At 44.1% G+C, this 12,704-nt stretch overlaps 1 protein-coding gene across 8 annotated transcripts in view; it reads right to left on the reverse strand.

The window, feature by feature from the left end:
• Positions 1–12,704, reverse strand: part of ZBTB38 (zinc finger and BTB domain containing 38) — a 172,493-nt gene that overhangs the window by 147,566 nt on the left and 12,223 nt on the right. For all 8 annotated transcript variants that reach the window (XR_006718691.1, XR_006718689.1, XR_006718690.1 and 5 more), the window contains exon 2: positions 9,934–10,173. The gene's annotated coding sequence lies outside the window, so the exon portion shown is untranslated. The remainder of the gene's footprint in view (positions 1–9,933; positions 10,174–12,704) is intronic.

A 12,704-nucleotide genomic window follows, 5' to 3' on the forward strand; every position in this document is an offset into this window, starting at 1 on the left:
TGTGTCCCATACTTATTGCGTGATTTAAAGGATTTTCAAGAGACGTTTTGGTTAAATATGTTTTCATCTTACGTGCTGATTTCAGACACGACCCTTTACTTCAGAGGTAACTGCACTGTGCACGAAGGCCTCATATTTTCTGACTTCCTCTGTTGCCAAGGCTGAGAAACTGGCCAAGCAGACCCCATCCTATGTTGTAAAGTCCACAGTAAGGAGAGGAGATGAGGCTGCAGCCTCCAGAAGAAGCAAGAGCATTACAAATGTTGCCGGGAGCTGTCAGTGCATCATCACCAGGCTTGCGCCGCAGACGCGTGTGTTCCACCCCCCTGCAAAGTACAGGGCTGGGTGTCTCTGTGTCCGTGAGTGTGCACTAGGCAAGCGATCACTGCAACGCCAGTCACACCTTTCTTGTCCTGGAGAGCCTAGGCTCCCATACTCTGCCTCCTGTAGCCAGCCTGCACTGTTAGGGCTTCTTGACCTCACAGTGACTCCCCTCCGCCACCACACACGCACTGATTGGGTAGGGAATGGACCACTTAGCACGGGCTGGACCCAGTGGCCAGTCTGAGGTTAGATGGTAGCAGTCTCTGGTGCCACAAGGTCCTGCAGATTCAGGGCCGGTAGCCATCTTGAGCACACAGAGGTAGACAACAGAGACAGGCAAGAGAAACAGGGAGGGGGCGTCTGAAATGAGCAAGCAAGCAGGTGAACAGTTTTCCCCCTCAGGTTTCCTGGGCCTGGCTGCACCTGACTCACTGTCCTAGGTGTCCTTTGCCTATGCCCTGACACCACCTCATCCCCTTTCTATTGAGCTGGTAGGCCTTGGTGCTGTCTTTTGCATACAGACAAAGCTTTACTGACTGGGCTTTCCACTGTCTTCTGTGGGCTTCAAAGACCTGCACAGAGGAGACAGGTCTTCTAACCACTGTGCAGCTTCAATCACTTGTGACCTTTTGTGACCCAAATGCAAACTTCTAGAATTCACACGGTTTTGGCAAGTTCATTTGTCTACTAAATCCCTTTCTGTAGGACAGTAATTTTTTTTCTTGGCACTGTATAAAATGCCCACTCTTTGGGGCATTTTGGGGCAGTTGGGCGGCTCAGTCAGTTGAGCATCCAACTCTTGATTTCGGCTCAGGTCATGATCCCAGGGTCATGGGATCGAACCCCGTGTCAGGCTCTATGCCGAGCCTTTCCCTCTCCCTGCCCACACACACTCTCTCTCTAAAAAATAAAAAAATAAAATAAATAAATGCCCACTCTTTGGATCAAATTCTTCCTTTCCTGATGGTCTCCTCAGTACTACTGGCACTCCTTTCAAAGGCGAGCATGAATTTTCCCTACTGTTGACCACATTAGGCATGGACATTAACAACGAGTCCAATGGTTTTCAGATTTTTAGCACTGAATTTTTTTCTTTTTCAAATTAATGCTACTTGAAGCAATACAGAAGAGACATAACCCCAGCCAACTCTGGATTTCTTCTCCCTGCACCCCTCCCCCAACTCTCAGCTGTAGGCTCCTATCAAACCCAAGGGTTCTGGGAACAAACACTTGGTGCACTGCTCAGGGCGGCAGATTGTTTCATCCTTATCTTGGGCAAACATCAAGGACCACCCACTGCATATTCGGGATACACCACACAGTCCATCCCAAGCTCTGGAAATGCTCTGGAAATACAGTGAAGTGAAAGACACATCCCCAACACAAAGGAAAAGCTGGGCAGATAAGACGCTAACGGCCATCACACAGAGCGTATGCCAACTACAAGGGTGTCACAAGTACGGTTAGGACGATGGGCTCAGAGGCTGGAGGAGCGGCCAGGGCTAGAGCAGCTGGGGCAGGGCCCCACAGAGCAGCAGGAGGGGCTCCAGCAGGATTTCAACAGACTTACAGGAGAAGAGAAAGTAAAATCTGAGGGGTGGGGGTGGCGGGGTGCATCCAGACGAGAGGACAAGCACAAACAAGGGTGGAAGTGTCTGTGATGGACTCAGGAAATGGTTAGCTGATGAATTTGGTGGGATGACAGGGCGTTGCAAATGGGAAAATGGGAAGGGGCCAGAATTTGAATAACAGGCTAGGAAAAATCAACTCATTTTGGAGACCATCAAGAGCCCTGAATGATTCGATTTAGAATTTAGAAAAACAATGGAAAAAAGCAAAACAAGATAAGAGCAGAAATCAGACGTCAAGTTTCTTGGATGTGGAATCAGACATGGGTCTGCAGGAAAGACAAAGGGTCAGCAAAGGGAAACGCTGATGACACATTTCCCCACTGCTGATCCTCTCCCCAAAAGGGTCAGAAGGCTTTGAGACTGGTGAAGGCAAGCTGTATCATCTTCCACTTATTCATCAGGCATCGAGAAGCCCGTGACTCCTTTGAAGTCATCTAGGCGAGGACTCTGGGGCTCCTGACTCACAGGCCTTCCCAGAAAAATCCTCTCCAGCAAGAGCAAGTGATCATAAGACACTGGCTCAGGGGCTGGTGAGAGCAGTCTCCAACTAGCTCAGAGCTTCTCAGGCCTTTCTCCTCCTGTCCAAATCCAGGGAACGGAAAAACTCAAACTCACCCCCGGTCTCAGCCTCAGCTTATCACAACACGCTTACCAAAAGAATGCAGAGAAGAACGGCCTTACAGTGAAACCCCTCCAGAATCATTACCAGCAACACACACCATGCGCAGGCACACACAGCCATTCTTGGAGAAGGTGTGAACATCAGAGCTGAACCGGGTAAACGTGAACGCTGAAGGTGGTCTGCCCCGAAGGAAGGCCCAATGCTACAAACTTCCGAGGGGAAGGTGGTATAAGGTGGTCCCTCACCAGGTGCCTATTGATGGTGACACATCTGGGCTGGCCAGGTCTCTCTGTCTCTGCCTGTCTCTGTCTCCTATACAACAAAGAACCCAGAGACGTGGGAAGGGCATGTTACGGGAGGGCAGGAGGGAAACAGGGTGTAAAGTCTGGGTGTCCCGCACAAGGTACCTGGACAAGGCGGTGTGTGGCCACCTTCTCACCCAGGTCTTCCAGCTCCAGAGGCTGTGTTCTGCCAACAGCTCCATGGGACAGATGAGAATGACATCATCAGAAAAGGGGACAAAGAGAGAAGAGGACAGCCACGGCACATTCCCTGTCAGGAGAGAAAGGCTTTCCGGGAGGTTGTGTTGGACTTGCCAGCACCTCTGCTCTATTCCCAGAGGTCTGTCCCTGAGGCTTTGGGGACTGAGCGGGAGGGGGCACCTGTGGTGGCCTTACAGTCAGGACAACGTGTCAGCCGCAGTTCAGCCAGTGACTCAGCACTGACGGGAAGGCCAGACCTCCCTGAGGTCACCAGCTGCAGTCAACCCTGGACACGTCCACCTCCCGGCACGTCCCCACACATAAGGGACTCCAACTAACTTCCCAGTGACTGCTCCCTCACCATGAAACAGTCTACCTCCCCTTCATTGATTTCTTTTTTTTTTTTTTAAGTTTATTTTGAGAGAGAGCAGGGAGGGAGGCAGAGAGAAGGGGGGTGGGGAGAGAGAGGAAGAGAGAGGGAAGGAGAATTCCCAGCAAGCCCCACACTGTCAGCGAGGCGCCCGACGTGGGCTCGAACCCACAAACTGAGATCATGACCTGAGCCAAAACCAAGAGCTGGACGCTTAACTGACTGATCCACCCAGGTGCCCCTCCTTCAGTGATTTTCTAGTCCAACTAGCTTTCTAAAATTTATAAATATAACGTGTACCTGATTTTAAAAAATTCAAACAGTACCAAAGGCTGTCCAGTAAAAAGAAAAGCAACAGAAATTTAAGTATAATTTTCTAGTTCTTGACCCATCGGTGTAAAGCAGCTTTGTGTGACTCCCATTTTTGTAAACAAGGAAACTGACCCACTTTGTGTGTCCTTCCACTTCTACTCTCTGCTGCCCAATCCCTAATGCCCGGCACCCTTACTATCACGGTTACATGGCACCGAGGTTTACAACTTTTATGTTTTGTTCTAGAAATATAACTGTTTGTGCTTCATCTAGAGCTTGGTTCTTTTTTTTTTTTTTTTTTTTTTTACGTTTATTTTTTATTTTGACAGAGAGAGCACGAGCAGGGGAGGAACAGAGAGAGAGGGAAGCACAGAATCTGAAGCACGCTCCAAGCTCTGAGCTGTCAGCACAGAGCCCGACACGGGGCTCGAACTCACGAACCGTGAGATCGTGACCTGAGCCGAAGTTGGATGCTGAACCGACTGAGCCACCCAGGTACCCCTAGAACTTAGTTCTTAAAATTAAAAATGAACCGCCAGCATTTATAATGTACTGATTGTGTAATTATTATCGTCTCCAGAGGCAAGTGAGGACCCTCAGAGAAGAAGAGCGGATGAGTCACTACACTTGTGCTGCTCAAAGTAAAATGAAATTAACTAAGTTGGAAGGAGGACTTGGGGAGGGGATGGAGTGATATTAAAGTTCTTTCTCCTCAGCATGTTGAAGGCATTTCTGGGGCTCTTCTATTTGGGTTGGCTTGAAGGAGGAGAGGAACAAAACCGGGGGTCTTCATTCTTGTATTCATCTGTACTTTTTGAACACCAATTATGTGTTAGATACTATGCTAAGCACTTAAGATGCATATAAAAGCATTTCCCACCTTCAAAGAGTTCCAAGGGAGAGCCAGGAAAATCAAAGACAGAACAACTAGAAGTGCCAAGGCAGGGTTTTTAAAATTCTGTTTTGTTCACTGCTGTAGTTTTAGAATTCAGACAAGCCAATTACTGAATGAATGACTGAATGTAATGCCTGAGTTACACGCAGTGGAGGTGGTGTGGGTTGGGGAAAGGGGTTGGGACTGGGAGGGGAACCCAGAACACGAAGGAGGAGCCCTGGAGGGTGCCGTGGGCTTGAAGGCTCAGAGAACATTTCCAAAGAGAGTTTGGGTTGACTAGTGAAGTAGGAGGAGGACATGGGAAGAAATCAGGAGAAGGGATCCCCAGTAGTATCATAGGAGCAGGAGGTGAGTTTGGGAAGTGGCAGATGAGGTGAAATGACAGGAGGAGGCAATCTGTGAAGACTTGTATGCAGGGCTGATGGCCTGGCCTTTATTCCAGGGTGCTAGGGAACCATGGAGGGTTGTTGGCAGGGTGGTAGTGTGGTCAGCTCTGTGGGCAGGGGCAGGGGTGGATGGGGCTGGAGATGGGAGTTCAGCTAGGGAAGAAGCTGTCTCTGGGAGGAGGCATAATGAGAAGCTGGACTGAGGCTCTGAGGTTGGAGAGAAGGGCTCAGCTCTGAGAAAAATTCAGGAGGTAGAATCTGGACAATTTGGTAACTGAGGGGCTTCGTGGGATAGCTCGCACAGGGTGAGTTCCTGATCTGAGTGGCTGACGGGGTGGTGGCATCATTCACAAAGAGAAGGATTAAAAGAGGGGTGCATGGGTGGCTCAGTCGGTTAAATATCCAACTCCAGCTCAGGTCATGATCTCACAGTTTGTGAATTTGAGCCCTGCGTTGGGCTCTGTGCTGACAGCTCAGAGCCTGGAGTCTGCTTCGGATTCTGTCTCCCTCTCTCTCTGCCCCTCCCTGGCTCATGCTCTCTCTCTCTCTCTCAAAAATAAATAAACATTAAAGATTAAAAGAAAAACAATGGGTTCAGCAAGTTTTCAGGAGCACTACGTACTGCTGCGTGTTGTGCATGTGGGACACCTAAGTGGGGACATCTTTGGACAGGTGGATCCATTTACACATCAGAGAATTATTGGCAAATGAATGATATATAAAGCCAAGGATGCAGAAATGTAGGATAATAGGTACATGAGTGTATAAGAGAAATACCACCTTTAAGGATGGACAGATACAAAGAAGTCCATGAAGGAGACCAGGAAGAGCTGAACCAAGGGGATGGGTATCACTCTCTCAGTGCAGGGGTATGGGTGAATGAATGAATGAATGAATGTGTATCTTAAATTATTTATCCCTGCCTTTCCTTCTGGATTCCCCTCTTGAAGTACCGTCAAGCACTAGACTGTACAACAAGAACCTGTCCCCATTATCTTAGGGCAAGAACCACCAGAAGTTTTCCCTAAGATATTTAGGAAATATTGAGAGTCATGAAGACTCTCAATAGTTTTCCAAAGAGTGGTTTCTCTGGAAGTTAGCTTTTTTTTTTTTTAAATAAACTTTTAATTTTAGTTTAGTTTTGTTTTTTTTATTTTTTTTTTCAACGTTTATTTATTTTTGGGACAGAGAGAGACAGAGCATGAACGAGGGAGGGGCAGGGAGAGAGGGAGACACAGAATCGGAAACAGGCTCCAGGCTCCGAGCCATCAGCCCAGAGCCTGACGCGGGGCTCGAACTCACGGACTGCGAGATCGTGACCTGGCTGAAGTCGGACGCTTAGCCGACTGCACCACCCAGGCGCCCCTTAATTTTAGTTTTAGGTTTAGAGGAAATTTGAGAAGATGGAAAAGAGAATTCTCATATACCCAACACCCAAGTCTCCCCTATTGGTAATGCCTTACGTTAGTATGGTGTGTTTGTCATAACCAGTGAATCAAAACGGTTACAACATTTTTAACTAAAGTCCATACTCAGATTTCCTTGGTTTTTCAATAATGTCCTTTTTTGGTTGTTGTTCTAGGAAAGCATCCAGGGTTACACATTACACTTAGTTGTAATGTCTCCTTAGGCTCCCCTGGGCTGTGAGAGCTTCTTATATTTTTCTTGTTTGTGAGAACTTGGACAGTTTTGAGGAATACTGATCAATTATTTACAGCATTTCCTACCACTGGGGTTTGTCTGATGTTTTTCTCGTGATTAAACTGGGATTATAGGTTTTGGGGAGGAAGACCATAGAGGTAAAGTGCTATTTTCATTCATATCCTATCAAGGTACGTACTGGACGTGGGCTAGCCAGGTTAAAGTCATGCTTGTCAGTTTTCTCCTCTGTAGAGTTTTCTCCTCGCCTCCCTTCCGTACTGTACTCTTTGGAAGGAAGTCAATGTGTATATCCCACACTTAAGGGATGGAGAATTATGGTCCTCCTCCTTGAAGGAGCAGGCAGTTAACTTTAAAAATTCTCATGCTGTCTTTTCATTTGAAGGAAGTTTCTCTCCAGCTTCCTTTTCTGTCTTCCAGATACTCTTTTAAGAACACACAGGGGTGCCAAACAATGGAGCCTGACTTCAAAGGATCTTTTATGGGACTCAACATTTCTAAATGTATCTAAATACATGCAATCTCAATATACCACATGACCAGAATTTTAAAATGCAAGCAGTGGCTCCCCTCCAGGTAGGCACTGGTTTACTACTGCTTCAGGCATGATGACTCCTTTGAAGCAAGCCCGGAACGGCGTCTGATACGGGGCCCACCCCTTGTCCACCCTGCTGGTATTGTGTATGAGGCTGGTCTAACTTAAAATCAGGAATAAGTGAAAACCCCCCAACAAGAGGAAGATTCAGAAAGAAAGTACTGGAAAATATTGATGATGTTCATTGTACTGGACACATAAATAATGTCCTACCACGTTACAATAACAGCACTCTCTTCTATAAACCAAGAGTATCATGGCAAAGACACACAACATAATCAGAGATCACATCCCTACAAAAAAGTAAGGGAAAGAATTTCACACAAAGGAAAGATGATTATTTAAAGACATAATGAGACTCTATCAAGAATAGTCACCATGTGAGTCGGGAAACAGAGCACTTGTATCTTAGCATAATAAATTTTTATAACTTAATAAAAAGCTATTGAACTCTGGAAAGATAAGACCCAACCCCACTGTTTTGGTTCCCTCCAGTGGTTGTGTCCTGCTGCCCCCTTGGGGCCTTGCCACAGGGTAAGGAGGAGCAAGGAAGTGACACAAACTGTTTTTCTCTCACTCTCTTTTCCTCCTTATTATTTCCTGGACTTTGAAGTTCAATGCCATGTAAATATTAACTTGCTTCTTACATAAAGCTTCAAAGAACAAACTGTAATCTGAGCATATGATTTACCCTAACATTTTCCCATGAGCTCTAAGGATTCTGATTTCTTCTCTACCAATATGTCTCTATTTCACAGAATTAGTTTGAAAACAGTCTTTAACTTCTCCTTCTTCTTCTCATTATTATTATTATTCTTGGTATTACTATTATTATTAATCATCCTCCTCCTTCTCATCATCATCACATGATGGAAGTATTTTCCAAAGAATGCCTGAGATGATTTTAGGTGGTAACATCCACTAAGTTTCCTTTTAAATATATTTAAGTTAAAAAGCTAATTTGACTTGAGGTGCCTGGCTGGCTTAGTCAGTAGAGTATGCGACTCTTAGTCTTGGGATTGTGAGTTCAAGTCCCATGTTGGGTAAACAGATTACTTAAAAAACAAACAAACAAACAAAAAAAAAACAGCCTAATTTGACTTAAAGAAAAAATATGTCAGTGGTAGTACAACTTGTAAAAGGTAGGGCAAAAATTATCACTGGCTAAAGTTTGGGACTTACTCAACTCTTGAAATAATCAGTTTCAGAGGTGACATTTATTGCACAGGTAAAAGTGGAATTATATTATTATAACTTCGGGAACAACTCACAGCAATAAGGTCCATGGGTTTTTTGTTCTGTTTTGTTTTGTTTTGTTTTTGTTTTTTTGTTTCTTGTTTCTGCTAGTCACATTACCAACAGTTTTCTTTTATAATACAATCGTGCCGACCATGATGGTCTAAACCACTCTGACAAACCTTTCAAACCAAATTAGACACCCCATTGACACAATCTTTGCAAAGCTGGTCAAAAGAAAGTCTCTCGGAATTTGTTTTAGAGATGTTTTTGGATTTTCTCCTAGGTTATGTTTTATTTTCCCCAAATTAAAATAATATAAAATAATTATGGCTTTTCCTAACATTGAGAACCTTAACATATGTTACAATTTGACTTACTGAAGAAACAATCCCTTAGTTATGAGATCTTGATTTTATAAAAATTATGTCTTATTATTCCCTTCTAGCTCCATCATGCTGATGTGTTCTTTTGCAAGGTATGTGTCATCTAGAGTTGGCTTGCTGGACCTGAACTGTGTAGCCAGTATGATCTCAATAAATGAAAGACTGATACTTTTAAAAAATGCTAATTTCCTTAATCTTTTCACCTCCCCCTGCACTGAGATGTTTTTCCTTGACACATAATTAAATGCTTTTGAGCGTTTGCTGAATTACTGTGTGGTTAATCCCTCTCAACAGCAGGAAGCTTAGATATTTGTAAATTTCCTCAGTGCACCGTTTCTGATTAGTTGACCTTTTCTAAATACCAAACCAACCGGTTGCAGTCAGTTCTATCACTCCATGATCAGCCTGCATTTATCCATAGATAAAGTTCTTGTTGGTTTTCATTTGTTTTGAGAATTGGTATAGACAGAACAAATGGCTGTTGCATTAGAGTTTTGAATTTATCTTAAACTGTAATCACTGATGTTATCTTTCTTCATAAGCTCCAAAGAGTACCTTTGTTGTTATTCTGGTTTATACTAATACTTTATCTTTATATATACACCCTTCCTTTTGCAAAGTGACTTAATTTGTTTTATTGATTGTAGGTATCAGTGATAGTGCACTTAATTAGCTTTGAAAACACAACTATGTTATTATCACATTATTTCTGAAAAATACATGAACATTCTTTCCAGTCGTGCCCATTCTCCAATCCCTTCTTCTCTCTCTTTCTCTCCTGCCCTCCTTCTGTTCTTTCCTTCCTGCATCAGACATTTATTGAATATCTACATGTCAGGCACTGTGCTAGATATTGCTAGAGTCAATGGTGGAAAAACTCTTGGTTCCCCAGGAAGCTTATTCTATAGGTTTAAAATCATTCCTTCCTGTTTATTCCAAAGATCACTCGGGATGAAAACACACTAATGAAATTCATGGGAAAGAAAGCAAACATGGACTGCTCCTACTGAACTGGAGAAAAAGCATGTTACCCACCTTTAGCTGCTGCAGAATAATCTTTCTTCCTTGTGGGCTCTGGCTATATCAACAATCCTTTTCCCCCCAAGAACTGGCTCTGGAGAGGGCGTTCTTCCTCCTCTAGCACAAATAGCCTTCAGTGGGAATGTTGGGATGGACACCAGTTGAATGAGGCCCAGAGCAGCTGGAGTCCTCCTAGAAAACTTAGATGCCCACACTCGTTTGGTGTGGCTGCCTGAGGCCTCTGGTAGAGAGCTCCTGTAGGAAACCACAAATGCACAGGAAATTGGGGAAAATCAGATAAAGGCAAACCTTTAAATGACATATGTACAGAAAGGAAACAGTTAAGAATTAACCCAAATTAATTTAAGGCTATAAGAACAAGTGGTGCAACGGTTTAGTTAATAAGTAGCTAGTCTGCAAAGCTAAGGCATTTGAGCCAAAGGACTAAGGGCCTTTAGAGCTGTAAGAGGGCAGGTGGATGGAGAAATGGACCTATCACAGAGTCACAAATTGCTGTGGGAAGTAGGAGCAGGCACTGCACAGTGAACCAATACAGACTCGTACATACAACCACCTACCTGTACAGACATCTATTGATCCATTCAGAAAACACTTGTCGAGCCCCACTATTCTAGGGATAGTATTGAAGATATAGCAGTGCGCATGCCTTCATGGACTCTAACATTCACCAGCATGCAGGAGGTACATTGAACAACAAACTGGAATTTAGGTAGGTATTATGTAAAGAAAAGGCAATGTTAAAACTTGAGTCTGCTAAGTTTGGCTAGTTTCTTTGGAATAGCAGGGACCAAAGAACCTTCCAGGGGAAAAAGCCATCACCTACTTCCTTACCGTTTCTCTAATCTCGTTATCTCCCCCTCCTTTCTTTCTTTTAGCTCATCAAGACCATGCCACCATCTACTTCTTTAGGCTCAGGCTCATCTATACTCAGACCTCTAGTCCTGCCCTAATAGGAAACATGAGACCCTTGGCTGTTCTGCACTTGGCTTCTTGAATTTCGGATTTACTTTTTGTTTTTGACCTCTAAAAATTGAATTCAAGTTCCTGGAATTCAAAGACTCAATATTTATCTATATCCTGTGTTTAACTTATACCCATCAATCTACATGATGCACTCAAATCCCTAATCTAGCCATGAAGAATTGGGAATGTGGAGTATGACCACCAGGTCTGTGTGCCTAGGGAGAACAGTCAGTGGACAGAGGTGAGTAAACCTAAAAGTGAGATGGGTTAAACGTCTGGAGACCAAATCAGGAGATGTAGTCCACAAGGATCATAGTCTATAGGGGACATGTTGCTTCTAGAAGACTTTCCCAGAACTTATTCATCCTATGTTGTGGTTTAGTGATAAGAATAAGGGGTCTCATTGTAAATAAAACCAGGAAAAAGACCATTTGTAAAATCAAATGAAAAAGGGCATAGGATAGAAGAGTGACTATCCTTAAAAAGACTAGAAAAGGAAAAGCCAAGGAGGAAGTTTTATCATTGTGTCTCCAAAACTGTGCAGATGGGGAGATGACTGACTGGTCTCATTGTCCATTTGGAAGGCAGATCCCATAGAAGAAACATGTGATAGCATAATTTAATTAATAAATTCATTCCCTAGGGTTTTTTGCCTGTTTGTTTTTCTGAGCACATACTGTAGTCCAAATACTACTGAAGATAAATCCGTGATAAGACACAACCTCTTTCCTCTTGGAGCTCATTGTCTAATGGGAAATACAGGCTTATAAACAACTCATGAAAAATACCACAAGTTGGATTTTCTAACACAAGATTCCTTAAGACCTCAGAGCAGGGGCTCCAATACTTCCTAGCAAGGTCAAGGAAAACTCTCCCAAGGAAGTGACCTTTCAGTTGAGTTCTAAAGAACAAGGGTCATTTCAGGTAAGAATTTTTTGTCTCCACTTAGCTCTTCTCCCCCCTCCCTCCCCCATTTAGCTCTTCTTCATGGGAAAAGATTGTTTAGGACTAATCTAACATGAATATTTCTGGGTTTTTTTTTTTTTTTTGAAAAATATAGCTCTCATTATTTAAAAAAAATTTTTTTGACGTTTATTTATTTATTTATTTATTTAAAAAAATTTTTTTTTTCAACGTTTATTTATTTTTGGGACAGAGAGAGACAGAGCATGAATGGGGGAGGGGCAGAGAGAGAGGGAGACACAGAATCGGAAACAGGCTCCAGGCTCTGAGCCATCAGCCCAGAGCCCGACGCGGGGCTCGAACTCACAGACTGCGAGATCATGACCTGGCTGAAGTCGGACGCTTAACCGACTGCGCCACCCAGGCGCCCCGACGTTTATTTATTTTTGAGACAGAGAGAGACAGAGCATGAATGGGGGAGGGTCAGAGAGAGAGAGGGAGGCACAGAATCTGAAACAGGCTCCAGGCTCTGAGCTGTCAACACAGAGCCCGATGTGGGGCTCGAACTCATGGACCGCGAGATCATGACCTGAGCCGAAGTTGGACGCTTAACCGACTGAGCCACCCAGGCGCCCCTATAGCTCTCGTTGTTAAGCTAAAATTTCAGTTGATTTTTAGAGCCAGTGTGGAAATAATTTACTTGGACCTGAACTGAAAAAGTTTTTGAATCTACAAAGCCAAGGACTAAATCTTTGAGCAGTTAGAAGACATGCTGAGAGATACAGCCAGACTGGCCAGACATCCCTACTTTTCCTTACCAATTTATGATTGGTAACTGGCTCCACCTGATGAGGGACAGAAGCAGAAAAATGTGCGCATTTAGCTCAGAAGTCTACCTG

This window comes from Leopardus geoffroyi, chromosome C2 (genome assembly GCF_018350155.1).
Source record: "Leopardus geoffroyi isolate Oge1 chromosome C2, O.geoffroyi_Oge1_pat1.0, whole genome shotgun sequence".
NCBI lineage: Eukaryota > Metazoa > Chordata > Mammalia > Carnivora > Felidae > Leopardus > Leopardus geoffroyi.